Genomic DNA, 18,214 nt, shown 5'->3' on the forward strand with positions numbered 1-18,214 from the left:
TTTCTGCCCAGAATGGGGAAACGAAGAAGTGAAAAGAACATTGTGTGTATTTATTGGAACCTCACATATTTGGGTTGGATTTGTTTCTAGTTCTGGGGTGAAATTTTTAAGCCAGTTCTTCTCCACAGTGGATCACCCCTTCCCATCAGAAACACCAAGGATACATCGGCTACTTTTCACTTTAAACTCAAAAGAAGCCATATAATATATTCTGAGGATCCATATGCTGTCAAAAGTTCTAATTAGAGTAAGAACTGCTAGCTGAAACCCAATTCCTCTGTTGCTCCTACCAAGGTAGAACCCATTGGTACAGCAATGTCCTGACTTCCATTGAATTTAGGGCAGGTCTTATGTATACATAAATATTCCTCAATGAATCCTTTAATCCTGCCAGTTCCTCACTCACTTATGACTATAACTGCATGAATGTGATGTACTTTGCTTTGTTCAAAAGTGAACCAATGTCAAAGGATGACATTTAACATAGTTGTAAAGTCCAGTCATTTTCAGTCTAGTGCAGTCTGTATACACAGGGCTTCTGCAGCTGCTTTTGATATAGCTGCACGTAAACACTATCCGCAGAAAGGCAGGCATGTTTCCTTTTCTTGACAGTCCTAATAGCTGTGCCAGCTGAACTATAAACAAGAGCAAACACATTTATGAGCTTTGTCCTAGAATGTCTCATGAAGATTTTTGAGATAGGAAGGTGGGTGGGAGTGATGACCCTTGTGTGGGAATTCCAGAAATGTTGATCACGTCACCAAAACTGGATATGAAACACAAGAGAGGAATGATGAGAATCCTGGAGATGGGGAACTGTAGGGTTACCATATTTCAGCAAGCAAAAAAGAGGACGGGAGGAGCCCCGCCCCTGCCCCTCCCACTTCCCGTCCCCCCAGAACCCCCAACCCTCCCCCGTTCCTTGTCCCCTGACTGCCCCCTCCTGGGACCCCTGCCCCTAACTGCCCCCCAGGACTCCACTCCCTATCTAAGCCTCCCTGCCTCTTGTCCCCTGACTGCCCCAACCCTTATCCACACCCCCACCCCCAGACAGACCCCTGGGACTCCCACACCCCATCCAACCACTCCCCACCCCCTGACAGCCCCCCCCAGAACTCCCAACCCATCTAAACCCCTCTGCTCCCTGTCCTCTGACTGCTCCGATCCCTCTCCCCACTCCTGCCCCCTGACAGCCCCCCCCCCAGAACTCCCAGCTCCCCACCCCCCCGCTCCTTGTCCCCTGACTGCCCCCTCCTGGGACCCCTGCTCCTAACTGCCCTCCAGAACCCCACCCCCTACCTAAGCCTCCCTGTTCCTTGTCCCCTAACTGCCCCCTCCTAAGACCCCCCCCCAACCTGTACCCTGACTGCCCAAAACTTTCTCCACTCCCCCCAAAAAGCCCCCCCCTGTTTCTTGACTGCCCCCTCCAGAACCTCCCTGGCCCCCTTACCCTGCTGCTCAGAACAGGGTGTTGGGCTCTGTGCAAGCCGAGCCGGACACATGGCTGCGCTCCCCAGCACAACAAAACCCGGTCCCTGGCCCTGCACAGTGCTGCTGGACCGGGCTGCAGGGGAGAGCTGCCGGCTCAGAATGCAGGGCGGATCCGGCTCCTCTACAGCTGCTCCAGAGTCCAGCCCGGGACTTTCCTGCAGCCCTCCCAGCTGCTCGCTCTGCTCTGCCGGGGGAGGGGGGGAATCCCGGACATTTTGAGTGTTTTACAAATTCCCCCCGACGCTATTTTTAGAACAAAAAGGAGGACATGTCCGGGTAAATCCGGACGAATGGTAACCCTAGGGAACTGAGTTCCATGCCAATAAAACTCCCATCCCTTTTTTAGGAGCTATGGAACCTTCATTCTTTAGGTAGATGTAAGTTTTCACTGAGACTCTGGCAGGAATGGAGCTGCAGACTTGTCATACCTTGATTACTTCATTCTCCTAACAGAGCTATTTTTTTTTTCCTGGAAGCCACTCTAATAGCTGATGCTACATACAGGGACCTTAGCAGAGAAGAGAGAGTGCTGCAGTTTCTGGCCTTGCTCAAAGGACTCCATAGCTTTCTCTCTAGGATTTGACTCTTTCACTAAGAGGGATGTTAACTTTTTTAAGCTTCCCTGGAGATGTGGGTGCAGTGTACAGTTGTTTCCAAATCTAGATGGATTACAAAGGTCAATACAGAATAAATATAACAAACCAAAGGAAACACAGAAAATACATACTGCTGGGCTTGCTGAATGCAATGAAGAAAACCTTTGTCCATAGATTATTTAATTCTCCTGTCCTCCAACACAGTGCATCTTGGATCCCTCCCCTTCAGCTTGTCTTGGCTTTGTTTCCCTCTCTCAGTCCCTGTGGTATTTCTTTCCTGGATCTTATGTTTTCATCCTTGTTCAGATCCTGCAGCAACATTACCTGTATTGTATTGCAGCTACCTGATCTCTCACTTAAAACACTTCCCACCCTGCCATGATACAAAACCTCTTACGAAGACTTGCTCAGTTAGGCATCCTTTTCCTACCAGTCCTAGTTCTCTAATGTAGGCAAATAAACATTTTATCTAAGGAACACAACCCAGTTAAGCAATTGCAATAAGTAATTAAACTCAAACAATTGTGCTGCATGGAATGTCCCAAACCATCTAAACGTTGTATGCATGAATTCTTAGTGTTTTCTTGCCCATGGAAGTTCTTTCAAAGTTGGAATTGTTAATGTCTGAAATTCTGTGGTAGGCTGGAGCAGCCCCACCTGTAACATTCATGCTCTGCCTTAATGGCATTTAACCCCAGCTTTCTGGCTGGGCTGGTAAGTGCCCAAAACATTCTTGAATGCAGGACGACTTAAACTATACCAAAGAATTAGAAGTAAGCCATCTTTAGGTCATTGGTTTGGAACAGATTCCTCTTTGTCAACTATCTTCCCATAAGGCAAGCTAAAATTTGACTTTGGAAAATTTTAATACTAAAGGGATAGGCTCAAACCTCACTTGCAGTGAATTCAAATCCGCTCTCTGGAAGTCAACTTCAATTATACAGTCTCTGGCTGTCTTTAATTGGGGGGAGGGGGGGAAAAAAGCCTGTTTGAAAAATACCTTGAGGTGGTTATGTGGGTGCTTCACTATTGTGCATGGTGTGTTTGCACAACATTTCTGTTTAGAGATTAAAAATTCGATACACTCCTTGAGAATGCAGAGGCCTCATCTAGGTAAGTGGGGATGAACAGTTAGGATAAGCATCTGAGGAGCTAATTCTTCTGGGTAAATATAGGTAACCCTTTCAAAAGCACCATAGTGACTTAAGAGCGGATGTTCCATTGATTCTTTATAGCATTATTCTGCATGGTACATTTATACATACAAGATGGCATTTTTCAAAAGTGCCTAAATAACTTTAACTTTCAATGGCTATGTGTGTGGCCTGGCAGATAAGACACAGGATGTGCAGCTAGGAGAGCTGAGTTCTGTTTTCAGCACTGTTGCTGATCTGCTGTGTGAACTTGCCTGAAGTCATAGGTTTTTAGGCCAGAGGTACCATTGTGATAGTCTGACCTTGCATAACACAAGCCACAAGATTTCCCTGAAATAATTCCTACTTCAAGTTGAATAGCTGTGCTTGAACTAGAGCTTTTTTTTTTTTTAAATCCAATCTTGATTTCTAAACTTCCAGTGATAGAAAATCCCTTGAATTCGTGGGTAAGCTGTTCATTTGCTAATTATGTTTAAAAATGTGTGCTTTGTCTAGTCTGAATTTGTTTAGCATCAGCTTCCGACTTCTTATACCTTCTTTAGACTGAAAAGTCCTCCAGCATAAAACTCCTGTTAACCATAAGTACCTAAATGGGAACGGGTCCTTTTATTCTTGATCTACTTAAGGGGGAGTTTTTCTTTTATCTATGGCCAGCAGAATTAAGGACCCTTTCTCCTTGTTCTCTTGCTTCACTTATCAACTTTCTCCAATGATTAGCTTTTAATTACTATCAACGTCCCTGTGTGTGTGACAATTTTCACTTCCTTTCTAAGTCAGGCTTTGCTTTTTGTTTAACCAGTGTAGCCTTCTCTCTCAATTATGGTGTTTTGAGCATCTTGTAGCTTCACCTCTGTGCCTTTTCCCTCTCCCACCCTTTTGTCTAGCATTTAAGATCTCCAGAATAGGAATGGTCTTTACAATGCCTAGTAATCTTGGCCCCAATTTTGATTGAAGTCTCTAGTCTAGGCAACTACTGGAATGCAAATCAAATATATCCTTCTGCACAGGCTTTCAGGTAAAGCTTTGTGCTTGGTTTTTATCAGTGGAAAGTGCTCTACCCATTTGGAAGGCTAGGGCATAAATAAGGGTGTTTCCTTTTAAAGGAGGTTTCCAAGTTCTGTTTTCAATAGAGCTGGTCTGCTTTTAATCAACTTTCCTCAGAAACCTGGGGCCAAATTCAGCCCTCTTATAAACAGGCCCAAGTAGAATTGGGTTATGCTTGCTTACACCAACACTAAAATCTGCCTCAAATCTAGGTCTGAGCTGTTTTTCTTACAACCTTTATAAAGACTAGAAGAGAACTAAGTTTACAATGTCTCACATAGATGACTTTAATATCTGAATAAGGCTAGGTCTGGGATAAAATACCAGAGTTGCAGTTTCTTCAGTTAAAATAGCAAACAGTGGTACTACTGGTAAAATAAACCCATTAGCTATACTAGTTTGATGCAAGTCATCATAACTTGCTATATGCCTGTAATCAAAGTTTCAGGCACTCCTCTAAATTAGAAAACATGTACATGTGAGAGGAGGGCTAAGGCTGGCAAAAAAGTTGTCTTTAAGGTTTTGTTTCAGAAGTCACTTGGATACAGAATGATACCTAAATGTAAATGCTATGTTCTATTACTAAATTTGTAAATGTCTACTTTCTGCTTCCCTCTTTAGAGGGAGAATATTTTACTCATTTTTCCTTCAGCCTTCTGTGCCTCTTGAAAATAATAATTCCAAGTGTCCTTTCTTCATTTAAAAAAAAAAAAAAAAAAACTCTTGGATCGGTGGGGGGACAGTGTTAGATCACAAGCCATTGCATTTGGACAAAAGTTTCCAGATGATTGGAGCCATTGAACACCTATTTGGAAGGAGAAAAGTAGTACCTATTACCAAGAGAAATTGCCTTTTTCAAAATATAGACTGATAGATTCTATCAGGTGTTTATATAATTGCATTCACTCTGGATTCTGACACTTTCAAACTGACTCACTGATTTTTGTGGAAGGAATGCAAGTCTAAATGCATGTGGTGTATTTACTGTTTTTAAAAAGTGATGTCCTATTCAAATTAAATTGATCTATTGTAGACAAATGCAACTAAAGCAGGCTTCTACGTTGTTTGGCCACTACCTCCACAAAACCTTGCCATACCTTATTTCAGAATGAGCCTGATGCTGTAATTTCTGTCACATGAATGCCACCTATTTCTGAAGATATTTGTATAGCTTGGTACTAAAGTGGAATGGCTAGTCATTGCCCCTCTAATAATTCTGTGGATCAACTTAGCACCCAGGAACGTGAGGGAGAAATGGCCAGAAAGAGCTAAATCTACTCTAAGCAAGTACTGTTCAAGCTTTGCCACTCACCTTGGCCAAGGCAGCTCAGTCCTGATCTGTACTACCTTAGCTCTTCCAGGACTGATCCCTGCTGAAGTAAAATTATTGGAAGTCAGACCTGGCTTCGTTTCCTGCTTCTGCCACCGCCTTGGCCAAACTGCTTAACATCCATGTCTCAATTCCCCTCCCTGACGAAAATATTTCCTCCTCTTCAAAGGATGTCAAAAACTAACTTGAGTCCAGATTGACCCTTCTGCATGGCAGAAGAGGTGTGGGATGTGTAAGGGGCCTTCCCTTCCTTCTCTCTACCTGCACCAAATAGTCACTAATCTCTCTCACTCATTACTCTTAAACCATAAGGCCTCCAAATTGTATTGGCCAAGCATATCCACCACAGTGAAATCCTGGCCCATGAGTGGGGATCCTAGGTGCTACAGTAATACAAATACATGCAACCTCTATCCCTGCTGCTGTTACCCTTCTCTCCCCCCCCCCCCCACCTCCACCCCCATTTATGTTTTGAGGTGGGAGGTTGTGCTGGGAGTGGGACAATGGGCTCCAATTCTTATTGGGGCCTCTGAGGACTGAGAGATACAACTAGAAGAGTCCTACACCCTGCCCTTCTTTCTTCATGCAGTCTGGTTTGCAAATTCTCCAACAGGGATGGAGGGAGATGGATCTGTAGGACCCTGCCTCACATTTCCTGCATCAGCCTATGGAGCTGGCTGATCATAGAGAGAGAGAGGGGAATAGTCTGCCTCATCCTAAACTATGATGCAGTCTGCACAGTCCCACTCTGTACTTCCTGAGGCCTAATACTTATGACCTCCCATCAGGGGAAATACAGAGCTGTCCCAGCTAACGCTGGCCATGCTATAACTTACTCTGCTTGACCCTTAATGTTTGTAAAGTTCTGGAAGGTGATTAAAGGAAGCAAAATATTGCTACACTGTGGCTTTGCCATTGCAATAGGCAGATAAATTAGAATACCAAAGGTAAGTATAATGGGTTTCAAGAATGAACTGTAATATTGTATTCTCTCTAGGCTAGTGTTAATTATACACTAAAGCATACAGGAGTACAACCTATTGACTCAATGAGATTTATTGGCCTTCTCTTTGGGCTTGTTTCTCATACAATCACAACTTAGAATGTAGTATTTTTTTCTCTCTCCTATTGATGCTACTTCTCTGGTGTATTACAAGAGGCAAATACTTTGAACTCCATGTCTAAAATAATTGCCACAGATTGTATTGTGCCACTAGGACACTAGTACATGTAGGAAAACAAACTTTAGACTGAACATAAACTTGTCTTGCTTAAAAGTCAAATGTTCAGTCCACACTTTAATTCATGCTGTCCAGCTGTGATAAGAGATGTTGTAAAATGAAACTTATAATTTCTATGAATATTTGCTTATATAAATACTCCAGATCTGCTTATTTACCTTGTTTATCCATAAGTTCAAGTGCTTTCCTTGTTTTTATTAGCTTATCAGGGTAGCTGACCAGGAATAAGGTTTGCCTTTCCAGGTCTGTCTAGACAATTGAACCACTAATCTAGTCTAGTGCTGGACTGTTTAGTGTGATTTCAGTCAATCATGTTTTCCATGACAGTACTATACACTTATTAATCCTTACCTAATATACAGGCATTGCCTATTGGGTCTGTTTAACACAAGCAATGGATTCTTGATCTCATTATAAGCTATTGGTGCCTATTTTTCGCACTACTGATAAATCCAGGAAAGGCACTTCAAAAAAATTAATCCAGCTACTGACAAGAGGCCACTGGACTAACTCCATTGCTGAAAAGGTGATTCCAGTGGGAGGTTGAGAGTGATCAGCACCTTGGTTTTGAATTGGACTATGAATTTAGGTTATTAATTAGGCACCTAAAGTTTTCAAACTTTGGCCTTGCTGCATAAGTCATAAACCTCTTATTGGTGTGTATGTCTTCACTGTGGGAAAGGGAGCAGATAAAGGACTGAGCAGTATTAACAATCTTTCTTTGTACGGCAAATGTTGGACACTAGCCTGGCATGCCAAAAGGAATCAGAATGATCATGGGCATGGCCCTGAGAAATGCAGCATGCACTCAACTCCCATTGAACTCAATAGGAGTCACGGGTACCCAGCATCCTGCGGGATTATGCTTTACCTCAGTACCTCACCAGGGGCTCCCAGTGAAGTAAATGGGAGTCTGTGTGGTAACTTCAACAGGAACAAGACCAAGCCCCCTAAACAATGTGCTGCTTATGACCTGATAACCTTATTTTCCCAACAAGGCAATGCCCCGCCCCCTTTTGTGAGGCAGCATCACACCTAACTGGATCACATGCCTAGTGCAGGGGGAAAACAGTGGCTAGGCAAGTGATGCCACCCCCTTGCCTCTAAGAGTAAATGAAGCATATGGAGCCATAGCTCCATACTGGTCAGTGGAGGTGACTGGATGCAAAGGCAGGGCCGGCTCCAGGTTTTTTACTGCCCCAAACTTCATTCTTCGGCAGCGGGTCCTTCGCTCCCAGAGAGACTGAGGGACCCACTGCCAAAGACCCAGACGTGCTGCCCCTTTCCATTGGTCACTGCAAGCACCTGCTTCCTTTGCTGGTGGAGCCAGCTGTGAGCAAAGGGTAGGGGGAGGCTCTCCATGCAAGAGTGAAGACTGAAGAAATCTATTCTCAAAGGGGTATGTCTGAGGCACAATGCCTCTAGTGCTGTAGAGTTGTGGTATGCCCCATTACTCAGATGTTGCATTAATGCACTGTCTAGCCCTTAACTTTTAAATGTGTTAAGATAATGGTACAGCATGTACTCAATAGGCTGGTTTATGCAGTTGCCTATGTAGTGTACTAGACTATCTGAGTGCTGGGGCCATGCCAATATTTCTTGTGCCTAAAACAGGAGCTGTTGAACAACAACACATCAAGGTAACCCCTCCTTATTGTGCAATACATCAACCTGAAGAGTTGCTGTCTGCATGATAAACTTGCCTTGCGGATCTTAGACAAAACAACTAGTGCTTGTTTCTGGCAGTACTTTCAAGCCCTTTATCACTGGAGCTTTAGATTAGATTTGTTCAGACCACAAGATCATGACTACTAACAGGCTTTGAATCCATTTTGAGCCAATTTGTATAATACTGGAAAGTACTTGGGTGTTTACTTGGACATTAACCTCAGTAAGGGTGGAGGAACTGCTCTCTGAGGGCTCTGTGCTGGCTATCGTCAGTACATCTGTTCGGCACTGAGAGGTCTCAGAGTTCAGCCTGTTCGTGAGCCATACCCAGTCTTCACCTCCCCTTACTATAAGTACACTTGTCCCAAGTTTAGGTAAGTGTTTCCCATGATCTGTCTCCTTCCTCAGTATGCTAAACGGTCTGAGATCAAAAACCACTGATTATTGTGTGTGGCTTTAGGGTCTTATTTAGAAGAGCTTCGAGGGAGAATGTGAGCACATGCAATGATGTGAGGAAAATAGCTCTCGCACCCCTCCTCGCACATTAAGTGTAAGTGACACTAATAGTGAAAAATGAGACTAACATCAATGTGAACTTTTGTTTAAGGATTCTGCCAGTCATGCTCAGATTAATGCCTTACTCTGCAAGTAGTTAGAGTTCAGTATACTTAAAGAATTGGGCCCTGACTAAGGAATTCACCCCTGGAGCAATAGAAAGGCAGCTTGAACCATTGTCATCCCTGTTGTGAGTGGACATAGAAAACTTAAAGGATTCGTCTCTTGCCAAATTTACTCCTGGGAATTTACTGTCTCACCTAGATACTACACTTCATCAAGTACAATGTCAAAAACAAACACTAAAAGCAATCGTGGTCACTAGTTTCCCCTCTACATCTTAGCACTATAGAAGAACAAGGCAAAGTTCTGTCTTTTGGGGATAGTCTAACAAACTTGCCTCTAAATGGAATGGTCCAGATTCTCTGCTGGTATAATGACTTCATTGGAGGTATTCTGATTTCAACTAGTTAAGAATCTGGTCCATCTTTGCTATTTCTCTAAAGTGTTTCCTTGGCTGGAAAAATACTGAGTCTAGTCTACCACCCACTCTGTATGAATCTAAGAATTTCCTTTGCACTTGATGCCTTTTTAAATACCAAAAAATTAACCACGCAGTCAAGAGAAGAAGCTAAAATAAACCCCCTAAAATACACTGTAACTAAGTATCAGAGTAGCAGCCATGTTAGTCTGTATCCACAAAAAGAACAGGAGTACTTGTGGCACCTTAGAGACTAACAAATTTATTAGAGCATAAGTTTTCGTGGACTACAGCCCACTTCTTCGGATGCATACAGAGTGGAATAAATATTGAGGAGATGTATATATACACACACATACAGAGAGCATACATACAACAGAGCAACTCCCACCTGTTTATGCTCTCTGTATGTGTGTGTATATATACATCTCCTCAATATTTATTCCACTCTGTATGCATCCGAAGAAGTGGGCTGTAGTCCACGAAAGCTTATGCTCTAATAAATTTGTTAGTCTCTAAGGTGCCACAAGTACTCTTGTATCTAAGTAGCTTGTTTTTCCTTCCATGCAGTTTGTGGACACACTGATCACTTATTTTTAAAGGGGTTATGAATTTCTGCAAACACTCTTCACTTCTGATCTGTTAAATGATACCTCATCTTGCACTGCTGCTATTTGTAAGTATGCTTGTACACAGGTTGAGTCAGAAAATCAGACAGAGTTCATGAGCATTTGTTTTACATTATCTTTCTGTTAGTCTTTGCCAGTCTTGTTTGGGGGCAGGGGAGGTGGTTTGTAATCCAAACACTTTTAAAGATGCATAAAGTGGGGGAACTAAGAAGCTCCATTTCTGGGCAGGAAGTACTGCTGACTATGCAACATCTAATACAGACAAAAGCTCATAATGTGACCAGCCCCTTCACAGGGATGCAAATGAAGAGTGACTGAAACCTCCCTCCATTCTCATGAAAGAGAAGAGCACACATGCAATCTTCTGAATATAGAGGGCCCACTGCATCACTAGCCATCTAAAGTGGGTAGGGGAAGAGGTGGAGCCACTGGCCAGCAGAGATGACTGGCTGTGCAGGGGAAAATGCAGCACAACCCTGAACTAGTGCATCAGGCATGCACTCTGCCCCTAAGTATCTGGAAGCTTTGGAGTGTGTTCTGCTTCCCCAAGGCACGATGCCTCCTGATACTCTGAATGGGATAGTGCAACTGCACAGGATTGTGCCTGGAAGGCAACAGAGAAACCAAACATAAGTGGCTACTTACAGTCTCTGTACTTCTGGGGACCCTGCAGTGCAGAGAAATCTCTGTACCTCATGGGTTGGCCCAATCTCCACCTAGGGTTATGGTACCAGACAGGGCCGGTTCCAGGTACCAGCTTATCAAGCAGGTGCTTGGGGCGGCCACTTCAGAGAGGGGCAGCACGTCCAGCTGTTCAGCGGCAATTTGGCTGACGGTCCCTCCCTGCTGCTGGGAGCAAAGGACCTCCTGCTGAATTGCTGCCGCAGATTGCGATCACTATTGTGATCGCAGCTGTTTGTTGTTTGGCTGCTTGGGGTGGCCAAAACCCTGGAGCCAGCCCTGGTACCAGAGGAGAGACAAACTGTCAGATACTGTAAGGTGTCTTAAGGAGCCGTGTCTTAGCTAGAAGAGCCTCTTGAGTGTTAAGCCCATCCCTGCACATTATCCTGACACTGTGGTTTTTTCTCTTTTCTTCCCTGTTCTGCTTTAGGTCTAGGTTAGCACAAGGCTGGATTTGAGCTGGTTCATACTCCTAGTACCATGAGGAGCAGTGCTGTCATACTGTTGAGAGTTATGAAACAAAAGTACCCTAGGAAAGTTAGATATATGATGCTCTTATCTCTGAGACATGGAATTAGCTATTAGCTATGGCAATTAAACAAGTGGGGGCAAGGAGCCATGGGAGGTATTTTCTGCTGTTGGACTGATAACCTGAGTCTACATTTGCCTAAGAATAAAGACGTATTGTTTTCCTTAAGGAAAACGGCCATCTGTTTTACAGCTTTAAATCAAAGCAAATTGTCATGTGGAAAGGCTGAACTGCATAATCCAAGAAGTACACCACTCGTTTATATTGACAGCTCGAGATAAGAGTTAATTGAATCTCCAATATACTAAATCTGGTCTGTTTTTATTATATTTGCTTGAGCTGAGTAGGTGTGTAACCGTGATACACAATAGGGGAGTTCAAAAAGGTTCCACTGCAAATGAGGCTGGTGTTGGCAAAGTGGCTGTGTTGCCTAGGAAGCAAATGAGAAGGTGAAACCTATTTCCTCTCAGCTATCCTCATGTGCTGGAAAAAAATGTGCAAAGCGCTTATTTATCTTCTGTATATGAGGGACTGATTGACATAATAGGGTCCACTCTGCAGCCTCACCTGTTGCAGCAGAGAAGTGCACACTAACAGGTGCTGCTGAGTGTTTAACCCTTGAGTGCAACATAGTACCATGTAGGCCCCCAGGGCTGTCTGTGTTCCAGCTAACAGTGCTGTGGCCCAGAGGGCAGCCAGTCTGGAGTCTCTATAGCATGGTGGCCCTAACCTGGCACACACCCCTATGCCTTTATGCCCTTCTAGAGTAAAAGGGGCTAGAGCAGATGTAAGGGTCTCCATCTTTTACATATGAATTGGTCAATCAAATATGTTCCAGTACATAATGGCGCAGAAAAAGGATTGCAAACTGCTAGAAGTTTTAACAAAGGAATAATATGGAGCTGGCAGAGTTCATAAAGTCAACAGACTGGTGGTAGCTGCATTTACACTTTTTAAAATCACTTGCTAAATCCACATTCTATAAAGCATTTAATACCAGATCCAAATCCCACTGAAGTCAGAGGCTAACTTCAGGTGAGCTTTGGATCAGGACCATAAAGCAGTATTTATATTTGGACAAGTCTGCTGTCCCATAAACACTTTTAAACAGAACAAGGTTATTTGAAATATCAAATGTATCTCACTACTTCTTTCAGCTGCCACTGGATGTTCCTGACTGTTAATGCCTTGACAGGGTACTTTTAGACCTTTAACTGGCTGATATTTGGACCCCCAAAAATCCTCTGGCTTCAAAGCTCCCCTACATTTCCCTCCCCCCCCCCCCATAGGTCTGAGTGTCATAACTCTTCTAAATGGGTTTTATTCAATCCTTTGTTTGCCTTTTAAATAAACAGAAGCATAGACTTTTTTTGTTTAGACTTAAATTCTATCAAACTTTCGAATTTCTGTAGTTGCAAACTGTACATGTCTTGATTAAACTCCCTAGTCCCTATTTAATGCACTGTTCCAAAACAGATAATGTCCTCATTGGCTTCCTGCCTGACCCACAATATTTGGGGTCCCAAAAAGATTATGGGCTGGGGGTAGGGTTGCCAACGTTCTAATCACACAACTGAACACCCTAGCCCCGTCCCTTTCCCAAGGCCACACCCCCTACTCCCCTCACTACATTCCCTCTCCCTTGGTGGCTTGCTCTCTTCTCTTCTTCCCTCCCCCCTCAACTCACTTTCACTGGGCAGGGGCAGGAGGTTGGGGTGCAGGAGGGGGTAAGGGGTCTGGCTGGAGATTTGGGGTGGGGCTGGGGATGAGGGATTTGGGGTGCAGGTGGGTGCTCCAGGCTGGGGGATGAGGCCAAGAGATTCAGAATGTGGGAGGGGGTTGCACATTGAAACACAGAGCTGGGGTGCAAGAGGAGTACAGGCTCTGGGCTTGGGGGGTGCAGGCTCTAGGGTGGGGCAGGGGATGAGGAATTCAGGGGGTTGGGGCCTAGGCTTACCTCCAGCAGCTCCTGGTCAGCAGCACAGCATGGGGGCCAAGGCAGGATTCCTGCCTCTCCTGACTCCGTGCTGCATCCCAGAAGTAGCCAACAGCAGGTCTGACTCCTAGGCGGAGGTGCATCAGGCAGCTCTGCATGTTACTCTTGCCCTCAGGCACTGCCCCCACAGCTCTCCATTGGCTGAGAACTGCAGCCAATGGGCGTGTGGAGCTGGTGCACAGGGCAGGGGCAGCACTTGGAGCCCCATGGGCCCCCACCCCTCCCACCCAGGGGCGGCTCTGTTTTTTGCCGCCCCAAGCACGGCAGGCAGGTGGTTTTTGGCCTGCGGGAGGTCCGCTGGTAACGCAGATTCGGCAGCATGCCTGCAGGAGGTTCACCAGTCCAGCAGCTAGCGGCTGCCGAAGCCATAGGACTGGCAGACCTCCCACAGGCATTCCGCCAAACTGCTGCCCTTACAGCGACCGGCAGGCCGCCCGCCGTGGCTTGCCGCCCCAGGCACGTGCTTGGTGCACTGGTGCCTGGAGCCGCCCCCTGCTCCCACCTAGGAGCTGGATCTGCTGACCACTTCCAGGGCGCAGCGCAGAGCCAGGACAGGTAGGGACTAGCCTGCCTTAGCGTTGCAGCACCGCCCACCGGACTTTTAATGGCCCAGTCAGTGGTGCTGACCAGAGCTGCCAGGATCCCTTTTAGATCAGTTTTTTACCAGAACACCTGGACACCCTAGCCGGTGGTGACTTTTGAAGAATGTGGAGAAGTGGGGGCCAGTGACCATTTCAAGGCATGTCTTCTGAATCCTCAGGACTGAGGGATCTAGTTCTTCAAGGACTTGTAGCGTTTTTTTTCCTAGCTGTGGTGCATCATGAGTTATGATGCATAGATTTACAGTCTAATCTCAGCTGTGTTCTTTGCTTGTAGCCAGTTTGTGCTATTCTACTGCCCTGTCAGCTATTTTGTCTGGTTTGCATCCTGAAGGCTCATTAACAAGACAGTAAACTACTATCTGGTGGGGCAAGTCAGGTAAAAAGTATTTATAAACATATTGAGTCTTAAAGTAGAGGCTAGGCGGAAACGGTTACTTTAAACCTCTGAACTTCAGCATGTTAGATCTAGACCTAATCTGAATTTTGCAGCTCAGACTCGTACAAGGGCCAAAGATGATTTATAAAGGAGGTATGAAAGCATTTACTGGGACCAAGTGTCATCAAGCTATGTTTGTGTGTGACTAATTCACTTAATTCCTTGCATTTGCTCTCGAAGCACTCTGCAAATGCTGACTTCATTGAACAAAAGAGGAAACTGACACTAGCTGAGTCACTTGGCAAGGGCACATGGCTCTGTGCAGACTTGCTAGCTAGATTTTTTTAAGCTATCTTCCCTGAAGATGCTGTGCACAATGGGCACGCTTTAGCCTGGGCCTGAGCAGGACTTCCCCTGCAGCTCTGGGCTGCAGTTCTGGCCTGGGCAATGGAACTGAGAGTAGGGAACCTGTCTCACCTGTCTGGGGGAGAGTGCTTTATTTTTGCAGCCTTAATGTTCTTGTGTTTGTATAAAAATGGATCCTGGCGTAGTTGTAATGATTGATTTATTTAGAAGGGAATATGGATGTTGAACTACTAATGGGAGCTGTCCCTATAAGAACAGACAATCAGTTTAAGACTGAGAGCGATGTGTGAGATGTTTTGTCTGTGTAAACTCCAGAAAGGTCAGAACTTGATTTAGTGTATATCTTTCCAGAAAGCCAGGCAACACTAGCATTTACAAGAGACTGGATGCAATGAGGCTTCAATGCTTTTACTTGTAGGTCACTAGTCTCAATCCTGTCCAGCTCAGCAGGGTTTAAATACTGCTACTATCTAAAGGAAGTTTGGACCTTGTATGAAATTAGTTTAAACCAGTTCCCATGTCACATATTCTAGTACAAAGCATGGTAGTGAGGCTAAGCACTTCTGCATGGGGACTGTCCCTTACTGTGTGTTTTGGTTGGTTTGTTTATTTTTGGTGGGGAGAAGGGATCCACTCAAGATTTAAAAAATTAACAGTTGGCAAAACTGATTTTGTGGCCGAGGAACTGTCTATCTGAGATGGGAGTCTGGGAAGGTTTGTAACCCTATTCAGAATTCCACAGTATCATTTCTCCATAGTTCTTTCCTTTTTGACATTACTTCATTCTTGGCTCCTGTCAGACCTTTCATTCTTTAAATTCAGAAAGTCCTATTTGATAAATCTGAAGTGCAAAGACACACACACACACACACACACACACACACACACACACACACACGTTTTTAAACATTATTGGCTGCTTTTGCTCAACAAATGAGCTCATACTTGCCCCTTCTTCCCATTTTGAGACTAGCATTTTTGTCACTGCCTTCCCTGAACAGCCATGGACTCCCCTATCTAAACTTAGTCTGTCATCATTCTTGAATGAACAGCCTAAAGTGGAGCATGATCACAACACTATTTTGTTTTCTTCCCCCTCTCCTTTTCCTCCCTTGGGCATTTATCTATTCCCCACCATGTTTCCCCTTCACCATGGAAACCATCTGCAAAGCAAAACATGAGATGTGGAAACTTAAGTCTCTGAACAGGGAACAAGGAAGTCAGTCCGGAGTATACTGTGTAATCTGAATAGCATGGGGGAGCATGGATTTTGTTCAGATAATTGGCTCCTGCCCTCAATCAGCAGTGAGGTGACCTCCCTAGTTAACCTCCTGTCTGGGGGTCCCTACTCTGTTATCCAAACATCCAAATCTCTTCTGGCCCCGCCAGCATGAGACACAAGGTATGTCTACACTGCAATTAGACACCTGCAGCTGGTCTTTGCCTAGGGTTACCATACGTCCGGTTTTTCCCGGACATGTCCGGCTTTTTGGTAATCAAACCCCCGTCCGGGGGGAATTGCCAAAAAGCCAAACATGTCCAGGAAAATGCCGGCCGGGCACTTCCCCTCCCGGGCTCCAGCAGCGCAGGGTCCGGAGGCATGGAGGCTGCCCGAAGCCAGTAGTGCTCAGGCAACTCGGCTCTTAAACAGAGCCGAAGAGTCAGGGGAGGAGCAGAGCCTCTGGCCGCGGCGGCTCTGCTCCTCCCCTGACTCTTCGGCTCTGTTTAAGAGCCAAGCGCTACGGGCTTCGGGCAGCCCACATGCCGCCGGACCCTGCACCGCTGGAGCCCAGGAGGGGAAGTGCCCGGCTGGGGGCGCAAGGTCTGGAGGCAAGGGGGCTGCCCGTGAAGCCGGTAGCACTCGGTCTTCGGTTTGCCGGGCAGCTTCCAGACCCTGCGCCCCCGGCTGGGCGCTTCCCCTCCCAGGCTCCAGCTGCGCTGGGGAAGCGCCAGCCAGGGGCGCAGGGTCTGGGGGCTGCCCGGCAAACCGTGAAGCCAGTAGCACTCGGGCAGCCCTTTTCGCGTGGCTGGGACTGGGAGGGAGGAGGGGGCGGGGCTGGGGGTGGGAAATGGGGGGGGGGGGGGAGGCAGGGCCCGGTGGAGGGTCCTTTTTTTTTTTTTTTTTTTTTTTTTTACTTGTTAAATTATGGTAACTCTCTTTGCCAGCTAACTCAAGCAGCTGGGCTGTTTTAATTGCAGTGTAGCTATTCAGGCTCAGGCTGCAGCCCGAACTCCGGGATCCTCTCACCTCACAGGGTCCAGCCTGAGCCTCAGTATCTACACTGCAATTAAACAACCCCTTAGCCCAAGGGCTGCAAGTCAGTCATCTGTCACAGGCCAGCCAAGGGTTTTTAATTGCACTGTATACATACCCATGGGGGATGAAGAAGGGATTTGGATAATGCAGAGGTTGGGATAACAGGGTTTTGGATAAACAGGAGTATGCTGTATATCAATAAAATGAACAGTAGTAGTAAATCACCACCGTGTGTCTCAATCTTTCACTGCTTTTCTCTATTATCCAGCAACAGAAGTGAATGGATGCTGAGGACTTGTTTCCATAGGGAGCTATTCCTGATTATCTCCATGTGTGGACACTCCATTATTCCAGAATAAAAATGCTTTATTCTGAATTAATTTGGAATCCACTATTTTGGTCCACTTTTGGATTAGAGTGCTATATTCGGGAATAGTTTGATTCTAGAATAAGTGTGTCTACACATCGAGATGATCAGGAATAGCTTCCCAGAGACAAGCCCTTAGAACTACATGAAATGAGAGTAGTCCTGCAGGGTGCTGATGACCCTCTGCTCCCATTCATTTCTATTGCTTGAAGAGAAGGTGCTCTGTCTGAATATGAATGTATAACAAATACCAAAACTTGCCTTTTATTTGGTAACTTCAATAAATTAAAATCCCTCTCTCTAGACTTGTAGAGGGAGCAAGGTGAAGAGTGTGGTTACTTCTTTGCAAATTCTTTTGAACAACTAGAATGGTGAAGCCTCAACATGGGAGAAGCAAATGCAGGGAGAGGGCCCAAATGAGGGGTTGGATTTTTCTTAAACTCCAGTCTGTGTTAAAAGGAGTATTAGTTTTCATCCAGTGATCATTAAGATTCATATGTATGTGTATATATAATTAAATTGCTGTAGTGTCTCTGGCCTCACATTTTCCCCCCTATTTGAATAATTGTCCCTATATCTAAATTCTTCTCACCCAGACATTTTTTCCTGGAAGTTTATTTCCCATGGTTAAGGCCAAAGATTATCTTAATTCAGCTGTTTGCATCCCATGAAACTCAGATTCATAGACTCAAAAGCCAGATAGGAGCACTATGATCCTGTAGTCTGACCTACTGAGTAGCACAGGCCAGAGAACTTCCCCAAATTATTCCTAGAACTGATCTTACAAAATCATCCAATCTCCATTTTAAAACTGTCAGTGATGGAGACTCCTCCACAACACTTGGTAAATT

General features: G+C 45.2%; 1 protein-coding gene across 1 annotated transcript in view; it reads left to right on the forward strand.

Moving 5' to 3' along the window:
- Positions 1 to 18,214, forward strand: part of LMCD1 (LIM and cysteine rich domains 1) — a 68,150-nt gene that overhangs the window by 16,114 nt on the left and 33,822 nt on the right. The window lies entirely within an intron of this gene.

The sequence above is a fragment of the Malaclemys terrapin genome, chromosome 7, assembly GCF_027887155.1.
Source record: "Malaclemys terrapin pileata isolate rMalTer1 chromosome 7, rMalTer1.hap1, whole genome shotgun sequence".
In the NCBI taxonomy this organism is placed as follows: domain Eukaryota; kingdom Metazoa; phylum Chordata; order Testudines; family Emydidae; genus Malaclemys; species Malaclemys terrapin.